The following is a 21,654-nucleotide window of genomic DNA, read 5'->3' as shown; positions in this document are numbered from 1 at the left end:
AGGTGTTGGGGTGGGCCAGCTCAAAGCCCTGGATCTGGGCCTGGGCAGTAGATGAGGTGGTCATCCCAAAAGTTCTCTTGTGCCCATGCCACTGGGGCCAAATCTCCTACCATGCCATGGAAAGTAGGGCTAGCTCTCCCACACCTAAGCTACTAGGGTCAGCTAAAGCTAAACTGGCCATGGTCACAGGTGTGGAAGAGCTGGCACCAATAATGTGGAAGCGAGAGATCTGGGCCGTGTGTGAGAGCTGAACCCACCTCTCACCTGGGCCTATTATGAAGCACCACTTTGTGGATGTGATGTAACACTATGGCCAGAGATTGACACAAGGAGACCAGGAGCCTAATTTCCCCTTCAAGTATATAATCCCTATGACCTGAGATCTCTATAAGTCCCCACCTCCTAAACGCTTCACTGTCTCTCAGCAGCTAGGGACCAAATTTTTATACCACAGGGGCACTTCAGACACTATTAATAATTAAAACCAAGATATATACAAATATATATTAATATTTTGTATGTGTTACATAGTCACGCCGAACTGAAATGCATGATCAAGTAGACTTTTAGAAATGATTTTTTCATAGACCAACATGAATTTAATATTTTGCAACTGATAACCATAATAAAATAACTCTAGAGATAAATAGAAATCCTTTGGTTGTGTTGTACTCTCACAAAGCTTAGTCTTCAAGAAAATAACTTCGAAATACCTTGCTTAGAAGTGTGTTCGATTTCATTTCTATAGAATCAAATTTTTAAAAGATTTTTCCATACATCTTCCTGCAAATAATTTATCACTGGTATGCAATAGATTCTTCAACCTGCCTAGTCTGCAGCACAAAATAAAGAAAAGTAAGACCAGTTTGAAGGCCATCTTCAGACATGTTCTAAATCTTAGAAATTTATGATAAATAATTGGTTAACAAAGCACTTCAGTTGTCAAAAATATATCCTTGGGCGTTGATGAGACTCCATGCCCTAGTTAATTAGGGAGCTATGACTTACTAAACTTGATTTGCCTTCAAATGATTACCAAAGTCAGACTACTGTGTCAGCTTATGACATTTGGTACAAAGCTCTTATAGATACTAAGCCTCTCAAGCGGAGTCCATTACGATCTTCTAGAACAATTCCAGCAAATTCCACAGTGTTAATTGCTAAAAAGCCAGAGCTTTTTAGATAGCGGCTTTATACCCAGTTGAACTCCTACAGTCAGCTCAACTTAAACATTCATATACTCAGATAGATTAAGATCTACATAAACATTATTTATATTAAAATATTGCCTTTAAAATTAATGTTTTAACAAAATGCTTGTATAGGTAGATCCATAGAACATGCTGAATGAAATGGTGCAGTAAAGAAACAAAAATAGTTGCTTCATGGGTTAAAAAAAAAAAAGAAAAGTTTATTCTAAACAGCCTCTTTCTTGGGGAAAGAAGGGTGGGATTTCCAGGTTTTTTTAAAGTAATAGGAGGCACCACAGACATATGTTAATAAACAAACCAGAGGTCTCTTTTGCCAAAGATAAAGAGAAATGCTTCCTTTTAGTGGGTAGGGACTGTTTTCTCAAGTCCCTGAGAGGATGCTGGCTTCAGTCTAAATACCAGATTTGGGAGATCTAGCAGTAAAAGGGGCAAACCATGGATTCTACCAGTGAAATTACAAAGAAGCAAATGAACATGTAAATTTCTTATGTTCGTGAGACAGTGAGTGTCTGGGCCTCTTCTAGTCTAGGTCATTAGAAATCAATCTGGCGCTTTCTCAGACAAATAGGAATAGTGCTACCCAAGACCCAGCTGTACCACTCCTAGGCATATATCCAAAAGATGCTCAAGTATACAACAAGGACATTTGATCAACCATGTTCATAGCAGCTTTATTTGTAATAGCCAGAAGCTGGAAACAACCTAGATGCCCCTCAGTTGAGGAATGGATACAGAAATTGTGGTACATTTACATTGGAATACTCCTCAGCAATTAAAAACAAAGAAAACATCATATTTGCAGGCAAATGGTAGGATCTAGAAAAGGTCATCCTGAGTGAGGTATCCTAGAAGCAGAAAGACACACATGGTATATACTCCCTTATAAGTGGATATTATACATATAATATAGGATAATCATGCTAAAATCTGTACACCTAAAGAAGCTAATCAAGAAGGAGGACCATGGGTAAGATGCTCAATCTTCATTCATAAAGGCAACTGAGATGGACATCAGAAGAAGAAAACAAGGAACAAGACAGGAGCCTGTCTCTGAAAGGCCTTTTTTTCCCAGGAGGGTGAAAGATATGCTGAGACTCATAGCCAAACTTTGGGCAGAGTGCAGGGAATCTTATGAAAGAAGGGAGAGACAGAAAGACCTGGAGGGAACAGGAGCTCCACAAAGGGAGCAACAGAACCAAAAAAAATATGGGCACAGGTGTCTTTTCTGAGACTGATACTGCAAACAAGAACAATTCATGGAGATAACTTAGAACCCCTTCACAGAAGTAACCCAAGGCAACTCAGTATCCAAGAGGGTTCCCACTAATAGGAACAAGGACAGTCTCTGACATGAACTCATGGGCTGACTCTTGCATCACCTCCACGTGAGTGGGGAGCAGCCTTGCCAGGACACAGAGGAAGACAAAGAAGCCGGTCCTGATGAGACCTGATAGACTATGGTCAGATGGAATGGGAGGAAGATCTCCCCTATCATTGGACTGGGGGAGGGGCATAGGAAAAGAAGAGGGAGGGAGGCTGGGATTGGGAATGGATGGAGGAGGGGGCTACAGCTGGGATACAAAGTGAATAAACTGTAATTAATACAATAAAAGTAAAAAAAAGAATGTCTTAACACCAGACTTTTAAATAAAAAATAAAATTAGTAATAATAGTAACAATAGAAACAAAGGTAAAATTCTTATACTGCAGCACCTTTTTTTATACCTCTAACAGTCCAGGAACTCTCTGGCTTCCATGGCTAGACCTCTGGCTGGCTGGCTCAATGTCATTTAGCTTCTCTAAAGTTTTCTGACTCCATGCCTCTCTCTCCCTCAATAAAGCTTAAAGAACGAAAACAGCATAAAGGAAATTTGGAAACTTCTTTCTGTCCCAATATTCTAATGCAGTGAGAGATGCTAGACAATGAGCAGTAACTGGTTTCTGGAGCCTCATAAGTGGAGGCTGTCTTTCACAACTGCATGTAAGGCTGAGCTTGTAAGTATTTTTACAGCTTAAGACATCAAGGTTTGCTCAGCTAACAGAAATTATCCTCTCATCAAAATGTAATGATGCTGATACAGATTCATTTGGCAGTTTGGATCAAGCTGTGCCAAGTACTTAATGTTTCAGATTTAATATCATTTACCAAATGCTGTTATGTTTCTACTCATCACGTTGCTGCTAGATATCCAAAATGAGAATAAAAATTCTTTAGTATAAAATCTTAGTTGTCTTTGAAACACTGCTAGGTAGAGTCTTTCAGATGCCTTTTGCGGTAGACTCCTGTCATACGTTCAAAGCAGACACTAAGACTCATAACCAAACCCTCGGCAGAGTGCAGGGAATCATATAAAAGAAGGGGAGTTAGTATGATATGGAAAGGATAGGAGCTCTACAAAGACCAAATATATCCGGGCACAGGGTCTTTTCTGAGACTGACACTCAACCAGGGACCATCTATGGATATAACCTAGAACTTCTGCTCGGATGTGGCCCGCGGTAGCTCAGTAACCAAGTAGTTTTCCAAAGTAAGGGGAACAAAGACTATTTCTAACAGGATCTCAAGGGCAGGCTCTTTGACCCCCCCCCCAGGGGAGGAGCAGTCCTGTTAGGCCACAGAGGAGGACTTTGCAGCCAGCCCTGAAGATACCTGATAAAAAAGGGTCAAATAAAAGGAGAGGAGGTCCTCCCCTATCAGTGGACTTGGAAAGGGGCAGGGAGGAGACCAGGGAGGGAGTGTGGGGTTGGGGAGGAAATGAGGGAGAGGGATACAACTGGGACACAGAGTTAACAAAATGTAACTAAAAAGAAAAATAAAACTTAAAAAAAAATCTTAGTTGTCTAACCATGATCTAAATGGTACAGGCTATCCATACAGAGTTAGGGGAAAGGGCTTTGCTTTTATCCTTGTGCTCATACATCGAGCACAAATATATATAAACAAACCCTTAAGATACTGTCTTCAACAAAAAGAAAAGGTTAACCAATTACCTTCATTTGTAATGAACATTCTGGAGTTATTCAAGAAAAATAATGACAGGGAATATTAAAACAGTTGGATAGAAGGAAAGGGAAGAGCATCATATTGAGAGAAAAGAATAATGAAGTGCTTATCAACAAACACTGCTAGCCAGAAGCCTCACCGCACTAACCGGCCATCGGTTGGTATTGGCACCATTTTCTCCCGGTCCTATTTACCCTTATGATCTTGCCAGGCCACTTCTTTCCCTCACATCCTCAAGCTTCTTTTCCCCCTGTGTATAAAGAAGGGACAGGTGGCTGCCCTGTTGCTTGAGTCAGTTGGACTGCTTGTCCCTCAATGACCAAGCACTCAGCCCCCGTGCTGGGCACAGTACCTTGCTGTTTGTCAAAGGGATACAGTAAAGTGGTTTGCAAGGCTCTGCAAGAGTGTGCAAGATGCTTTATTGAGACAATTTACCTTTGAAAGCCACTAGCAATGTTTTATTTTTTAATGAAACTTTCTGTCACTTTTCTCTCTTGGTTTACAGTGAAGAATGTTATTAATAACGTGACAGGTCAATTACTGATGATTAATTCTTAATTTTTTTTTCCTCAGGAGGAACAATTTAAACAAGTTGTTGCTATGCATTTAAAATTGATTTCCAGAAGTCACATTATTATTGATGTCACCACTATCAGACTATTTAACAAGAGTCTATTTATTAACTCTGAGTTGTGAGCACGCGTTGTGGCACATACGTCTCATTGTCTTCACTATGGCTGAACTCCTTCATCATGGCGTAAATCATGAAATATGATTGACTTGCATTTTGCACTGCCTATGAGACTTTGCTTAATAAAATGTAAAGTTCTTCCAGAAAGGATCAGAAGCAGACGGATGGTCTTCCTCTACGAAGGCTCAATTGTAGAACAATTAGACTGTGCACGTTTGAAGACAGTGAGTTATACAGCATTTGCCTTTAAATTTCAACTGTTGGAATAGAATACAAGTTCTGCAGTATTTATTTAGTAGATCAACGAATGAAGTGAAGCAATGATAAACTTGTTATGAATGATTCAATTTTAAAATATAAAATGAGGAAAACCTGTAATGTAAGCAAAGTTTTTCTCATTGTTCACAAAATAGTATTCCTTCAATCATTTCCAGGAGGACAATTAACCAAACAGAGTTTAACTGAGATTTACATCAAGATTTAGAAGCCCCTTAGTCCTTAGAACTTCTATGGAAATCGAATTTAAGTCCTATCTCTGTTTCATAAATTTTTTTAGAATGATACTACGTTTGTGTTAAAATGTTCCGTTTTCGCAATTGCTGACGTCTCTCTTCTGGAATAAGACAAATGACCTGCTCTGAGGCATCCATGCACAAGTGGGATCGGCACAGGCTTACTGAGTGTCACTGTGTCCCTCTCCCTTGGAATCTGAATACTATGAACTTCTCTGCTACGTGGATTAGCAATCTCTTCCCCACACAGATGAGAAAAAGTTGTCGCTCACAAGTCACACCAATGCAGAACTCGCCTCTGATAACAAAGTCTTCCTGTGAGCTTTCCAAGTGGCTCTCACAGAGTAGCCCCTGTGAGAGCAGCACCCTTCAGCTAAAGAGAACTTTGAACTCGGCAGCTCCATCCTGTCTATTAACCCAGAATCTTGAGGTTCAGAGATAAGACACCTGAAGGCCTGTAAGCCCTCTAGGTGCTTGTTTCGTGTGCTTGAATTTGAGTTCCGCTGCTCTAGATAACCCCTCAACCATGATAAAGACATAGGTTAAGGGTGAACATGTATACCCAATCGAAGAATTTTATCCTCATAGAATTTCTTTTGAGTTTTTTTTTAATACCAAATACATTGTTTTAATTTATTTTTGTAACTTTAGAAAACCACTCAGAATCTTGAAATAAAAACCCAAAAAAGTTTTAGATGTCAGTGATAGGCACAAATGTTGTTCATTAACAAATTTTGCAAGAGAATGCTTACATTAACAATGAAACGCCTTTTGTATGGCTATTCCTTTATTAGGAGAGAATTCAGATTGAAAATGGGACTCTTATCATCACCATGCTGAACATATCAGATTCTGGGATTTACCAACGTGCTACAGAAAACAAATATCAGACAAATTATGCAAATGCAGATTTGAGCATTTTAGGTGAGTCATTTTTTATAATAAAAAATTTGAAATAACACTTTCACAAGCTGTGATTTTTATATCATCTGAACCTGATTTATTTTCTAGTGAACTAGAAATTACTTTCCATAGAAACAATGAGAAATATCCCATTTAGTGTTTTACAACATAAAACGTTTTAATTATTACTCTGTTTTGGCAAGAGTGTTTGCTATAGAAATCTAAGGAATTATTATTTTTTTAATCAAAGAGACAGATATGGTAGAATATGTCATCTCGCTTTACTCCTGCCTTAAACACGGACTTGATGTCTGCAGCTACCAGAGGCCATTTTGATACCACACATTCACACACCTTCAGGAAAGGTTTTTCAGTATAACTGCCCGGCTAGATTTTCCTGCTTGACAGCCCGCGCACATCTGAGAGGAGATAAAGTAGGTCACCATGTCTTAAGTCTCTGTAAATTTTCGTTTGCCTTTCATATGCCTGTGAGGTTGAAATTACTTCTCATGCTTACATTTGTAGCTGAGAAGACTCCTTTTGGGTCCCGTTGTTTTGTGCTCAAGACCACCTGCTATAATATAGTTAGTTGGTTGAATCTCTTCTGAATTGGGCTTATCTAATGAATAGATTATTTTCTTTCTTTCTTTCTTTCTTTCTTTCTTTCTTTCTTTCTTTCTTTCTTTCTTTCTTTCTTTCTTTCTTTCTTTTTTAAGCCACACATTTCTAGTTTGGTCTGAGGATTGTCCAAACATCTCCTTCAAAATAAAAGGCAAGTATTTGTTTCTGACTTTCTGTACCTCATTCACTGGGTCTCTTTGGATTCTGAAGGAAGAATACACCTCACTTGGGTGTGCTAGTCTGGCCCATTTTATGAGTTACCCCCAAAGTTATTAATCGTATGCCATTTCCAGAACATTCCAAGGCTGCTGTGCAAACTACTCTCCCTCATGAGTTACATAATTCAGCAGAACTAATGTGGTTGACGTGTGGATTTCTGGGAAACTTGTGGAGGTTCCATGTAGCCACACAGGTGACTCATAGCCTTGAGATTTTGGAGCAAAGTCCTTCTCTTGTCAGCAGATACTCAGTTTTCTTTTGAGACACATGTTTTAGCCAACTATACAAATTTAATAGAGAAGAAAGAGTTGACTATAGGCTGCTAAACATCTCTGTAACTTGATCATCTGTTATGAATCCTGTCTTGTTCAGTCCTCTAGTCCTCCAATCCCTAAAGTGGCTGGCCCAGCAGTATCCATTATCATAACATAGAAATGGAACATAAAAGGCAGTATCCAAGCAGGCCATGCAGGCACAAGTAAGTCACATGAAGGGTCCCGTTCCTCTGCACTGCCTTTTCTCTCCCAGGCAGGGCTTAAGCCTCTTAGAGAATACTCCGTAACACCTAAAATTTAGTTCAATGGTGAACTGTAAGATGTGTTTGCACATGTGTTACATCTGTTTATTTGATAGAATGAGCAGCAGAGAGGTTAAGAAACTGCCTGTAGAGCTTAGGTCATGGTGAAACCTTGCCTGGCATGCATAAGGTCTTAGATTTGAGTCTTAGTACTGAAAAATAAAAGCAACAAAAAATTTATCACAATTCACAACTAATTAATAATAGCATTAAGCTTTAATCCAAATGTTAAGTATTAACTCTCCATAAAGATCCTCCCCCCCCCCGAGGGAGAGGCAGCCCTGCTAGGCCACAGAGGAACAGAGGAGGACTTTGCAGCCAGTTCTGAAGATACCTGATAAACTAGGGTCAGATGAAAGGGAAGGAGGTTCTCCCCTATCAGGGGACTTGGAAAGGAGCATGGAGGAGATGAGGGAAGGAGGGTGGGGTTGGGAGGGAATGAGGGAGCAGGATACAGCTGAGCTACAAACTTAATAGACTGTAACTAATATTAAAAACTTAATATAAAATAAAGAAAAAAGATCCACAGATCCCATAACAGAATCACATGAATCATGAAAAAGCAAGGTAATGTGACTGCTCCAAAAGAACATACCTCAGCAACTTCTGAACTCAAAGATACTATGGCAAAATGTGAGGTGAGTATTTTAAAAAAAATCGGGGGTGTATTTCAGCTGGTAAAGTACTTGCCTAGCATGCTCAAAGCCCTGGACCGAAAGTCCCATAAACGACATGGTTGTGTATGTCTGTAATTCCAGAGTTAGGAATATCAGAAGTTCTACTCATATCTGGCTACGGTGTTTGTTCAAATCCAGCCTGCTCTATATGTAAGGCCCTGGGTCCAATATTCACCTCACATTTTACCCTCTCCACCACTTCATCTAATAGGTCATCCTAATCTGCTTCTCTTCTTAGGTTGAACAGTTCTGTTCTTCTCAAACCCCAGTTCCTTTGCTGATCTTCATAACTGCATTGTTTCCTTTTTAATGTTAATGGCTTATCTGTTGGAGTGTTTTATAAGAGTACATTTATTATCTTGATCCTGGCAAGACTTTTAAATCACGGATCTGAAACCTACCTCAAACAAAGCTAAGGTACACAATAAAAGCCAGAGAATGAAGCTTCTCAGGGTACTACTGAATAAACGAAGTTCACAAACATCAGGATCCTAAAGAGTTAAAAGTAGTCACTGAGGTTATAATTTGAGTTTTCTTGATTAGTGATTTTGATTTTTAAAAATCTTGCTTATTTTTAAAATATATTTCTTTTTATAATTTCTCATACACATTTTCATCACATTTCATAATCCCATCCACTACTATCTCACATTCACTAAGCCTTTCTGCCTCCTGAACAGTCATTCTCTCACTATTGTTTTGCTTTCCTTTCAGATGCTGTGATTTGTCTTAGAGGAGGAAATGATTTATTTCTGTTTATACTCCCAGGTTACAGTCCATCACTGAGGAAAATCAAGAACAGGAACTCAAGTACAAACTGAAGCAGAAACCATAAGATGAATTCAGGCTCCCATGTTCAGATAGTTTTCTCATAAAGCCCAAACCCAGCTGGCTAGTGATGGTATTACTGATAGTATGCTGAGCTTTCCCACACCAATCATCAACAAGGACAATCTCCTACATACATGGCCCCAAACCAGTCTGTCTGAAACAATTCTTCAAGTGAAGTTCCCTCTTCTCAGGTGATTCTGATTTGTTCTGACAAAAAGTAACCAGGACAACTCTCATGTCATTTTGCTTTTTTGTTTGTGGTTTTGTTCTGTGACACACTGAATTCTACCAGTGCTATCTTGTGTAAGGCACAGGTATTGAGGCATCCTCGGGAGCATTGGTAATTCAGTGGCAACATCACCAAAAACAATGACTACCCTCCTCCAGCACCTACCAACTCTGAGAAGCCAGACCAATGAACTGTCCCATTATCTAAGACTGGATGTTAGTGAAGCCAGTATTATGTAGTCTCTAAGAATTATGGGTGCAACACCTAAAATACAGGAGTTCACAGCCATATTTGCCATCACCTGGCTCTTGTGTTCTTTAAGCCATCCCATTTTTTCGAGATGTTGCTGGGCCTTGAAAGGATACTATGCATGTTTAGTTGAGGGTTAAGGACTCTGTTGGGTGCTAATTTCAGCAACTTGACAAACCATGAGTTTCTTCATTAACCACCATTTACTATTATAAGAAGCTTAGTTGGATAATTCTGTAGGCAGAATTATTCTATGGACATATTTAGCAAGTACTTTAACAAAACGTCCATTAAGCACAACAAGAGTAAAGGTTCACCCCAACAATGGGCTTTCTTTTTGACAATACTAGCCATGAACTTGATCCTAAGAAGTAGGCCTTAATTCCAAACAGAAAACAGTTACTTAACCCTACAACAGTCATGCCACTATTACAGCAGTGAGCATATCTGGATTGGCAGGTCCACAGATGGGGAAGAACAGTCATCACTTTTTTCTCCCGATTTCCTGCCTAGCAACTTCCAACACAAAGAAAGATAGCCAGCAGGGAAAATATGTTTAGCATGATTCCATTATATCCTATATACAAAGTGAATAGTGGATTTTGTTTTGTTTCGTTCTGTTCTGTTTGTCTGTTTGTTTTGTGTGTGGGAGTTTTTGTTTTGTTTTGTTTTTGCAACAATATCTTAGCTTCTAGTCTGGCAAATAAATAATGAAATATTGTTTATGGCACTTGGAACTCTCGTTGTCAACAACCAACGGAGGCTTCTGCGATTGGTATTATCTTAGATTAGTTTGTAAAGCAGTTTTCATGTAGCTTCTTTATACATCTTTAGCTTAAATTAACTCTCCCTCTCTCCCAACTCAGCTCCTTCGTCTCCCTTCGCCATCCCCATCTAAAATTTACTACCTGCAATATTCCTTGCTTTAACTTTAATATCACAAATAAAATCACATAATCCTCTCTCATCTTAAGATCTCTCCCACCCCAGACTATGGCCCTCCATCTAGCTTCCAGCTAACCACAAACATTCTATATTAAACACAAACTTAGAAGGTTAAAGCTATGGTTATGATATGAAGGAAAGCATTCACTATTAGTCTTTCTGTCAAGAGTTAGCTTACTTGGAATAATATTTTTCCAATTGTATCAATTTTCTAAGAGTTTCATAATTCATTTTTCTTTACACTAAAATGGAAAATTGAAATGATTCTGTGCAGCAAAAGAAATGAACTGAGTGGAGAAGCAGAGTAGAGAATAGGAGAAAATCTGAAACAGAGACAAGCGGAACAGAGAACACACTGGAGAAATGTGCCTAAGATTGCATAGTCAGGTCAGTTTTGATGTGGGTACCAACAAGTAAATAAATACCGTCTACAGAATTTGAAATTTATATGTGAAAAAATGGCACTATAATCTCATTTTATAAATATCAAATCATTTCAAAACATGTTTAAGATTTAAATATGGGGCTTGCAAAATGATAATTGCTTAAAACGTAACCAGTAAAGTCTTTACAAAAGAAAAAAAAACAAAAAGGCAAATATGATTACCTTACTCTAGGAAAGCTTTTAGCCAAAGAGAGAGAACCACAAAAATAGTTTCAGCACTGAGGGGAGATTGGAACGTAGATTGAAGAAAGCATTTATTGTGCTGGGGAGATGTCTCAATAGATAAATCACCCATAGCAAAAGTTTGAAAAAAGACTGGCATTCAGACTCCCTCCATCTGCATACACCCGTGGTAGATACGCTGACCTACCTGTTTTCCTAAAACAGGGAAGGAACATAGAGGAACTCCTCCCAGGACAGGCTGGCTACCCTGACTGGCTTACTACATTGATTCTACGTTCAGCAAGAGACTCTGCCTCAGCAAATAAAGTGGACATTGACTAAGAAAGACATCAAATGTCAACCTACAACCTCCACTCACACAATCACCTACATTCACCTGTGCCTTCATACAACATGTACACGCCTAAATAGGAATATCACACGTGAGCATGCAAACTCACCCCACCACAAAACACTGCTAGATAGGATGACAAATACAGATAACAATCTAAAAGTAGACAAGAAGGGTTATAGCTGCACACGACTAATTGGAATTTTAAGAATAAAGAAAAGAGGCTGAATGATAGGGTTGAACATTTCACACCGATGAAGATTCGATGAAGAGCACACTATGGCAGATTGCTCCAGGCTCGTGTTGTCTCAACTGGCTTAATTGTAGGCACTGGGTCTTAGGCTGTCCTATAGGACAGCATTTAATCTTCAGCTACCAGATCCAGCTCTGAGGAATTTTCCTGCAGAGGAAGAACTTGAGGGGACGACCTTATTTTGACCAGGCAGAACATGTCAATCATTCCAAAACTGTTCCTTTTTTAAAGAGCCCTTCCAGCAGGTAAGGCATTGGCAGTTTCTCCCAACAGTAAACATTAACACAATTCGGGTTGAGTTGTCATTCCTCATCTTCTTTGGAGACAGACACCACTAGGGTCTGGGGTTTCTGTCTGCCTAATAAGCTTTTCCATTAAACACTGTAAATGCCAGATTCAACAGATCTCTGAAAAGTTTTGAGGACGATTATCTATTATAACCTTGTTTGTAATGGCGTTAGGCTACACTTCAAAAACATATACAGGAGGCTAAATAAAATTAAAAAAAGCTTATTCCTGTGATTAATTACATAAGTATTTAGCATGACCACAAGTATAGTTCTGAACACAGTAAATAATTTAATCATATATGAGCTTACTGAGTGTTAACTTGCATGTCTTAATTACCTTTAACAGTTTATAATAAGTTAGTAGTTTTTAATAAGATTAGGACTTTATATTTTATCCCTGATAGGTTTAACTTTTAAAAAATTAACAATTTTAAATTGGAGCTTTTTGAGGATCAAAATAAAACTTTTAGTCATAAATAGTCTATAGCAAAACTGGGAACTTTTCTGATCCTTTTATGGTATACCATTAAAAAATATCAAAATTTTTGTATGACTTAGTTTCTCCAAATGTCGAATCTTAACAAAATAAGCAAAGACAAAGAAACTACTGTGAACTTGAATATACCTTAGAAATTTATAAACCTTATTTATTAAATATTCCTTATTTATTGAACATATGTTGTTACTCAAATTTTCAAGAACCCTGGATTTAAAGAGTTCCCAAAAACATAGGTAGTTGGGTGTAAATCTCTGAGTGAGTTTCTGTTAATCTAAGTAGACCTTTATAACCTTGAAATTTTTATCATCATACAAAATACATATCAATGTAAGATATCTTAGAAACCTGTTGTTGTTTTCTTCTTATAAAAAGGAGATAAAATGATGAGCAGAAAGCTTAGTAGGATTAAGAAGTTTTATAGATTTTTTTAATATTATGTGTTTATCTTAAGTTGGTGAAGTCGCATGGTATATACTCCTTTTTAACCTTAGTAAAAATGGCTGACAGTCATGAGGTCACCAGCCAAGATGGAGGACAGCCATATGGTTGCTATTTTTTTTAAATCTATTTTCCTAAGCAAGAGTTGAATCTAACTTACATATGCAGTAATTCTAGATATTAGTTACTCTACCACATGGTGGCTTATATAGAAGAGATACACTGGAGTTATGTAGTAGCCTATTTGGCAAATAAATGTGGTCTATAGATGAGATCTATTGAGAAACAAAACTTCCTAACATTTACTCATGGAGTTTGGAAGAAGTTCTGCTAATATCTATCCTCACTTAAACTGAGCAATATTCAGCCTATAGCCATGAAAAGAATTACATCATTTCTTCATAAAATTAGTTTGCCACAAGTAGATGCTATAACAAAACCCATACTATACACCATGTAATATCATACATATTGTCAAGACCTATAATCTTTCCTACATAACCAAATGTTATATTTTAGTTGTAAAGTTTAATAAAATAATAAAAAGAATAAAATTATCTCATTAGAAGTAGCCACATTGCACAGCAGGAGTATGCTGTCCATAAAATTATCTCATTAAAATTGTTTTCTAATATTTGTAACAGCAACAATAGTGTCAAGATTAAAGTATTTTGGAAATGGTTATTTTAAAAAGTAAATATTGTTGCAATAATATAAAGATTATAAAATTTTTATAGATTAATTCAATACACTGAGATATAATGCTTGAATTTCTACAACAATATTTCATTAGTGGGGTTGATTTGTTTTTTTTTTTTCTTTTACTAAATGAACATTTAAAACCCATAATTAATCATTTTCCCATCATACAAAGCTTTTGCTTTTTAAATACTCAGTCACTACCTTATTATAATTTAGAATTCCATTTACAGAGTAAGGCTTACTTAGAATATTCCTACTAGTTTATGTAGTAATTGTAACCTATTTAATAAAAAATATTTAAATCTGTCTTAAACTTTGGTCTCTTAGATAAACAAATAATGCATAATATTATAAAAGTATGATAACTAAAGTTCAAACTTAGTTACAGAGTTTTTCCAAAGGATAAAAAGCCAGATTTTCAACAACTAAAAGAAAGAAAATTACATCAAAGGCTGCATCATGATTTAAAAACCAAGATTACATGTAGGTAACCTAATTGCAGTGCTTATTGCCCAGTTTGCTTTCAGCTCCTGGAGGTGAGTTACTGAGGCTGAACAATGAAGACCACCTGAGAGAAAACTCATGCTTGGAGGAGATAGCAATAATGTTGATGTCTTAACAAATAGAGCACGAGGGCCAGATGATTCTCACGTGTTCCTGTTACCTAATTGGTGATCTTTAAATAAATTCACAAGAATGGCATGTGTTAACAAGAAGAAGGAAAAGAGCTTGGCGATCTGTTAAAAAAAATCATCAAGAAATTCTCCAGAAATAGGAAGTCACTGCCTCTATTTTTATATATAATATAAATATATTATAAAGATGGGTTTATATATTTTTGAATACTTAATTTTCCCTTTATGAGAAAAATAATGTTCCTTCACAGCCATTAAAAGGAAAAAGATTACATCCAGGTACGTCTACCACACTTTGAGTAGACAGTGAACTTTCTCAAATCATCTGAAAGAACATTAATAAATCAAAATAAAAATATATTAAAAAAAGAAAATATCTGTGCCCCATCTTCAGATCTGAGGTATGGCTCGAGTACTCTTTCCCCAGAGCCCCATTCTCTGCCACTGCGTGGTTCCTACCGGCACAGAGGGAAATGGCCCTTACCTTGGCTGCAGGGACCCAGGATGACCGCTGGTTCTTACAGCCGCAGATGCGTTCACGTCAGACCTGAAGTCCAAAGCAAGGAAGGAAACTCAGTGACGGAATGCTTTAGCTCTTGTCTCTTATTCACACGTTTGTCAGCCCCGATTCAACATTTCCCCATATCTTACACATTAAGCCCCAATTTCATGATTTCTACTTATTTTCTCTTTTAAGCAGTTGTCGGGGGCTCTTCAAAATCTTGCATGTAACATGGTACAGTCCATGGAAAAACAAACAAACACCAATAATCCATGATTAAAAAAAAAAAAAAAACAGACAAAGCAAAGAATCCTCACTGCCACCAAGAAAGCAAATAAAATCTGGGACTGAAGATTTGATTCAGTGATTAAGAGAATTGGCTATTTTTCTAGAACGTTTTTACAGACTGATCAGGGAAGCTGGCTATATTTAAGTATTTAAGAATTTATATTAAGTGTGTGTGTATGTGTGTGTGTGTGTTTTGTGAGTATATCAAGAAATAATAATAAATATAGAGACCATGAATTTGAACAAGAACAAGGACAATGAGGGATTTGTACATAGAAAAGCCAAGGGGGAAATGATGTAACTATATTATAATCTCAAAAATAAAATAGAATGAATTTAAAAAAAAAAAAGCTCTTGTGTAGGATGACTGCTTTTCTGTAGGATGCAGGTTCTATTCCTAGCATCCACAAGACAACACACAGCTATTTATATCTATAGACAAGGCGATCCAGTATCTCTTCTGATCTTTGCATACACTGCACAGACATGGTAAACAAAACACACATGCAGGTAAAACATCCATACACATAAGATTAAAATGTGTAAATCTTTACTTGAGAGGAGAGCAAATAGATTAACCAATCTATTAGTAAACAGTAACGAGGAGAAGTCACAGTTCCCTCCAATCAGGCTATGGTTTTTATAAAAATACCATAAAGAAGCCCAGATACTTCATAGTGCTGAGTCTCCTGAATCCCACCCTCTCTGGGTCTTCATGTGCTCTTCTCGATATAACCTTATGTGAGATGAAGATAGAATTTCCATTTATTCAGAGTCAGAAATCTATCCCCGTATAGGGACTGCTTCAAAACTCTAAATGTGCAGTTTAAGAGTATGTGTATGACATTTTCTTTGAGAGAGAATATACTTGTGTAACCTAGGTTGGCCTTCAAGTCATGGAAACACTCCTATCTTAGCTTCCCACATCTCTAGATTAGAGGTGTATTCTATTCATAGCTCACATGTGCTTTAATCCACATTTCTAACTTCTTTCATACAGGGTAGTCTTTCAGTATGGTACATCTGTGCTATCTACCTTAGGGGTCTCCCTCTCTTTTTATTTTCACTTTTATTCACTGAAACAAATAAAATTGGTGGAAATTTCAACCAGAAGTTACAAACATGAAAAAGATAAAGAATAAAGTTAATGAAATGGAAAGTAGCTTGGACTCATAGCCACCTATAGAAGTATTTAAAAAGTATTACTGCTCATGCTGTGTTTGTAACTAGCACAACCTCAATCAAAATACTCCTTTATTAACACATTGTCTCCTCATAGGCTTTGGAAATAAAATTAGTATACTCCCACGAGTGAGTGTTATAACTTGCCTTGGTTGTTTTGATGTTGTTTGGTTGGTTGGTTGTTTGGTTGGTTTGGTTTGGTTTCTGATTTTGTTCAGGTCATTTGAGGCGGGAAAACACATCCTCAATTTGTGTCACACCTTACAGTGACCACTCATCTAAAAGGGCATGAAAGAAGGAAGATTCTGCTTTTTGCCTGCTTTCCTCGCTCTCACTTGCAAGATCATCTATCCTGTTGCTGAGGCATTCCTTCTCTACTTCATTGGGATTTTAATATAGGCCCAATATCAGAAGCTCACTAAGAGTTCTCAGGAATTCCTGCACCAGATTGGGGCTGCTGGGACATCTCGTCTTATGGGCTGAACAACTACTGGACTCTTTTCCTTTCTGTCAAGATATAGCCATTGGGACTAAGGGCATAACATCCTGTGGTTTAATGAAGAATCTAAAAAAAAAAAAAAAATAGCCTTTTCACACATATAAATGCATTCTATCAGTTCTGTTCTTCTAGAAAACCTGAACTAATACAGCAAGTAAATCTTAGTGCTTTTTAAACCTAACTTTTCCAAAATCTTATGAAAAATAAGAGCTTCCTAAGTCAGAGCTCTCTTAGACTGACACTATTTTAAAAACAATCTGGACTTCAGCATTACAAACAGAAGAAACAAGCTCTTATGCGATGGATATCAGGAAGACTACAGAAAGCTTTTCTTTTGCCCAAGATTATTACAGCACCCTGTTACAGATGACAAAAGCAATAAATAAATAAATAAATAAATAAATAAATAAATAAATAAATAGATAAATAAATAAATAATAGATGGATAGATAGATAGATAGATAGATAGATAGATAGATAGATAGATATATGTCTATAAATATGTCCCCCAAGCTAAGACATAATATCCTGGAACTCATATAAGTATGCATACTGCACTGGGTTAAAAACACAGTGTCAGGACCAGGGTGTTGAAGGCTGGACTTATCAACTAAGGGTTTCCTTGAGGTCCTGATAGATGCAAAAAGAACATAGATCCTCAAAACCAGGAAAATGATCCAGCAGAGTCAGTAATGACTTGTGTCTCCGGCCTGGAGGAAATATGGCTTCAGATCCAGAGAACCCAACTCTTCCCGATATGGGGCAATGGTTACCAGTTCTGATGTCACTGTGTAGTTGGTATGTAATGCTCTTGATATACGTTGTGTTCTCTTTATGTAACATTGTTTCTCTGTGTAGCATAGGACTAAGTCTGCTGACTTAGTCCCATTGTATGACAGTTTCTGAAAACTCAGCCCCATTTCTCCCCTGAATATATTATGTAAAATGCTGACTTCTTAATAATCTTACTTAGCATAATAAAGAAAAATTATCTTTAAAAAAAAGTATAGCGTATGAGCTCCTCAACTACGGGAACTTGAATCTATTTACAGTAGTGGGCTTGGGTTTCTTGCTATGGAGCAAGTTTTAAAGCCAATCAGAAAGCAGTTATCTACCCTGATAACAATTATGCCGCGATTTCATCCAGGCAGGTCACTGTTGTAGCTCTCAGAACTCACAACTGAGAGAAATTGTTGGTGAGCAACGATTATGTGTATGTGTGTGTAAAATATTTATTTGTTTGCTTGTTTATTCTTCTACCATACAATGCACCTCAACTGCATCCTCCTCTCCCTCTACTCCTTCCAGCTCCCCACACTACCACCTCCCCTTGGCTCCAAATCCATTGCTCCTCTGTTTCTCTTCAGATAAGAGCAGTACATAAAAGTGCATTCTATATTTTGTCTATGTATACATTACAAGCTATGAGAGTTGTATATTCTTCAGTTTCATGTTTTTATCAATACCATGACAAAATAAATTTGCATGTAATTATACCAAAAGCCAGAAGACAGTTTCCTGCATTATAATCAGATAAATTCTTTCTAGGTAGTTGAGTTAGTGCAACAATTTTGTAAAACACTATGAGACACATAAACAAAGAATATGCAGTGTTTCACAAACAGATAAGTTGCACAAAGGGACACTGTTTAGTTCTTCAAAATAAAGTTGGAGAAATATCAGCTCTATAGAAATTATGTCTTTTTCTAATAACCTTATATGGATAAAACAAAAGGAAATTAAGCATTTAAAACAGAGATACTTTCTGAAAGGAAGGCTTGCAACTCTAAACTCAATAGAGTTAACTCATTTTTCCCTGATGATCCTTTCATAGGCAACTAGAGGTCACAAAAGTAATTCAGCCTACAATCATAATATTGAGGTAGAAAACAGGAAAGAGCAAAATTTCTAGGGATCTACGCTTTAGGAACACTAAAGTGTTTCATACATTCTAAATGGGGTGCAAGTCATCCCTGCAACCCCTAACCACCAATTAGTCTAAGACAATAAGATAAACAATACAAATCAAGCAAAAAATTTGAACTAAAAGTAATTATACACAGTAAGATGTGCTTGTGTGTGCACGCACACACACAAAGCAGTATCTGTCACAGGTACGAAATCCTGAGCAAATTCCAAACCAAGTCTAACAAAATAAAAAATGATAAAGAGAATTATATGACACACTGACCATAAGCACAGTGGTAGGCAAGACTAGCCATATTTGAAAATCAATTGAGTTGTTGACCCAAGAGGTCCCACAGAAATCTTCCAAATAATTCAGTTGCCAATACAATAGGTTGTTCTCCATTACTGACAGCTAGATCCCAGTGCTGAAAATAACAGCCACACAACTCACTGAATATGCAGAGGTAGAGCTTGTGCCTACATAGAAGCTTCATCCTTACATTCTAGGTGCTTTGCAGGCTATAGGAGAGAAATATAAAAACCAAGCCAGCCATAAAATCTCCGATCTAGAATCAGTGCTGTCTGAAAAATATGCTAACGCAATTGTGGCACAAAACTTGTGGGAGTACCCAATCAATAAATGATTTGACTTAAGGTCCACTCCAAGAGATGACACCCACACAAAACATTGATTCGGTGACCAAGAACAAGACAGTACATAGTCCAGAGACCTATGATAAAACCAAATACTACTAGTCTAAAAATATTAATAAAATAATCCTTAATGGTATTTTACTATACTTATAGATCAGTACCTTATTCAGCCATCATCAGAGAGCCTTCTCCTTGTAGCATAAGGGAACAAATACAGAGACCCACAGCCAGACATTATGCAGAGAGAGAGAAAGAGAGAGAGAGAGAGAAAGATCTTGGAAAATACAGCTCTAAATGAGATGTTTGCATCAAATCCTACCTCATCAGATCTCAGGAAACCATGCAGAAGACGAGACAGAAAAAAAATGTGAAAGCTAGAGATAGAAGACACCAGGAAAACAAGGCCCTCTAAACCAGCTGAGTAGGTTCATATGAATTCACAGAGACTGAAGCAGCGAGCTCAGGACCCACATGCACCTCCACCAAGTCCTCTGTGTATACATCGTGTTACAGCTTTCAGGTTAGTATTTTTGTGGGTTTCCTGAGTGTGTGAACAGGGTCTCTGATGCTTGTCCCTTCTCTTTGCTCTATTCCCTCTGTTAGTTTATCCTGTCCAACATCAATGTGGTGGTTTTTGTTTTAATTTATATTTTACTGTTACTTCTTAGAAAGCTGTTCTCTTCCAATGAGACACAGAAAGGGAGTGTATCTGTATAAGGTATCTGTATGGGACTTCAAGAGCAGCTGGGAATAGAACAAGGGGAAACTGTGATCAGGATATGTTGTGTGAGAAAAACATCTGTTTTTAATAAAAGGGAATTTTTTTTAAAAATTAATCCAACCTAACATATTTCTCATACACATATTTAAACAACAAAGACTTTGAGATAAAATTTTATTTCTGTCATGGTCATGATAGCTATAATAAAAGAAGATGAAGAGGAAAAGAAAATCAATCAACATTACCCAGCTATAAACAAGTCAGGAGTGATCGTATCAGTAGACATGGAAAAATAATTTGACAAAATTCACCACCTAGTAATGGTAAAAATTCATCCATAAACTAGAAATAAAGTTATAACAAAGCAGAAGTAATATATAATATACAAAAATAATAAACTAAAATAGAAATAATTTATAAAAGACAATCTGTTGGGAGACATAGCTCATGTAGAAGAGTGCCTATTCCCCATGTAGGAAATCCTGGATTCAAAGCTTAGTAACCGGAACCCTTCTCCACTGCTGGTGGGAATGTAAACTGGTACAACCACTCTGGAAATCAATCTGGCGCTTTCTCAGACAACTAGGAATAGCGCTTCCTCAAGATCCAGCCATACCACTCCTAGGCATATACCCAAAAGAGGCTCAAGTACACAACAAGGACATTTGTTCAACCATGTTTGTAGCAGCTTTATTTGTAATAGCCAGAAGCTGGAAACAACCCAGATGCCCCTCAACTGAAGAATGGATGCAGAAACTGTGGTACATCTATACAATGGAGTATTACTCAGCAATGAAAAATAAGGAAATCATGAAATTTGCAGGTAAATGGTGGGACCTGGAAAGGATCATCCTGAGTGAGTTGACCCAGAAGCAAAAAGACACTCACGGTATATACTCACTCATATAAACATACAATATAGAATAAACCCACTAAAAGCTGTACATCTAAACAAACTAAGCAAAAGAGAGGACCCTAACTAAAATGTTCAATCCCCATCCTGAAAGGCAAAGAGGATGGACATCAGAAGAAAACGAAAATAGGAAACAACCTCGGAACCCGCTACAGAGGGCCTCTGAAAGCCAGAAGAAAACAGGAAACAACCTTGAAACCTGCCACAGAGGGCCTCTGAAAGCTTCTGCAGTATAGACTGTCAAAGCAGATGCTGAGCCTGATGGCCAACTGATGGGCAGAGTGAATGGAATTTTATGTAAGAAGTGGGAAATAGTAAGAGCTGGAGGGAACGGGAACTCCACAAGCAGAGCAACAGAACAAGATAATTTGAACACAGGGAACTTCCCAGAGACTCATACTCCAACCAAGGACTATTTGTGGAGATGACCTGGAACCCCTGCACAGGTGTAGCCCATGGCAGTTCAGTGTCCAAGTGGGTTACATAGTAATGGGAAGAGGGACTGCCTCTGACATAATCTGATTGGCCTGCTTGTTGATCAC

At 37.5% G+C, this 21,654-nt stretch overlaps 1 protein-coding gene across 2 annotated transcripts in view; it reads right to left on the bottom strand.

Moving 5' to 3' along the window:
* The window catches only part of Sntg1 (syntrophin gamma 1), a 624,894-nt gene that overhangs the window by 368,150 nt on the left and 235,090 nt on the right, over window positions 1-21,654 (bottom strand). For both annotated transcript variants that reach the window (XM_055603535.1, XM_055603536.1), the window contains exon 2: window positions 14,930-14,992. The gene's annotated coding sequence lies outside the window, so the exon portion shown is untranslated. The remainder of the gene's footprint in view (window positions 1-14,929; window positions 14,993-21,654) is intronic.

This window comes from Psammomys obesus, unplaced genomic scaffold (assembly GCF_907164565.1).
Source record: "Psammomys obesus unplaced genomic scaffold, mPsaObe1.curated_primary_1811, whole genome shotgun sequence".
NCBI lineage: Eukaryota > Metazoa > Chordata > Mammalia > Rodentia > Muridae > Psammomys > Psammomys obesus.
Note: the sequence above shows the minus strand (reverse complement) of the source record. Positions and strands in the feature narration are given on the sequence as shown.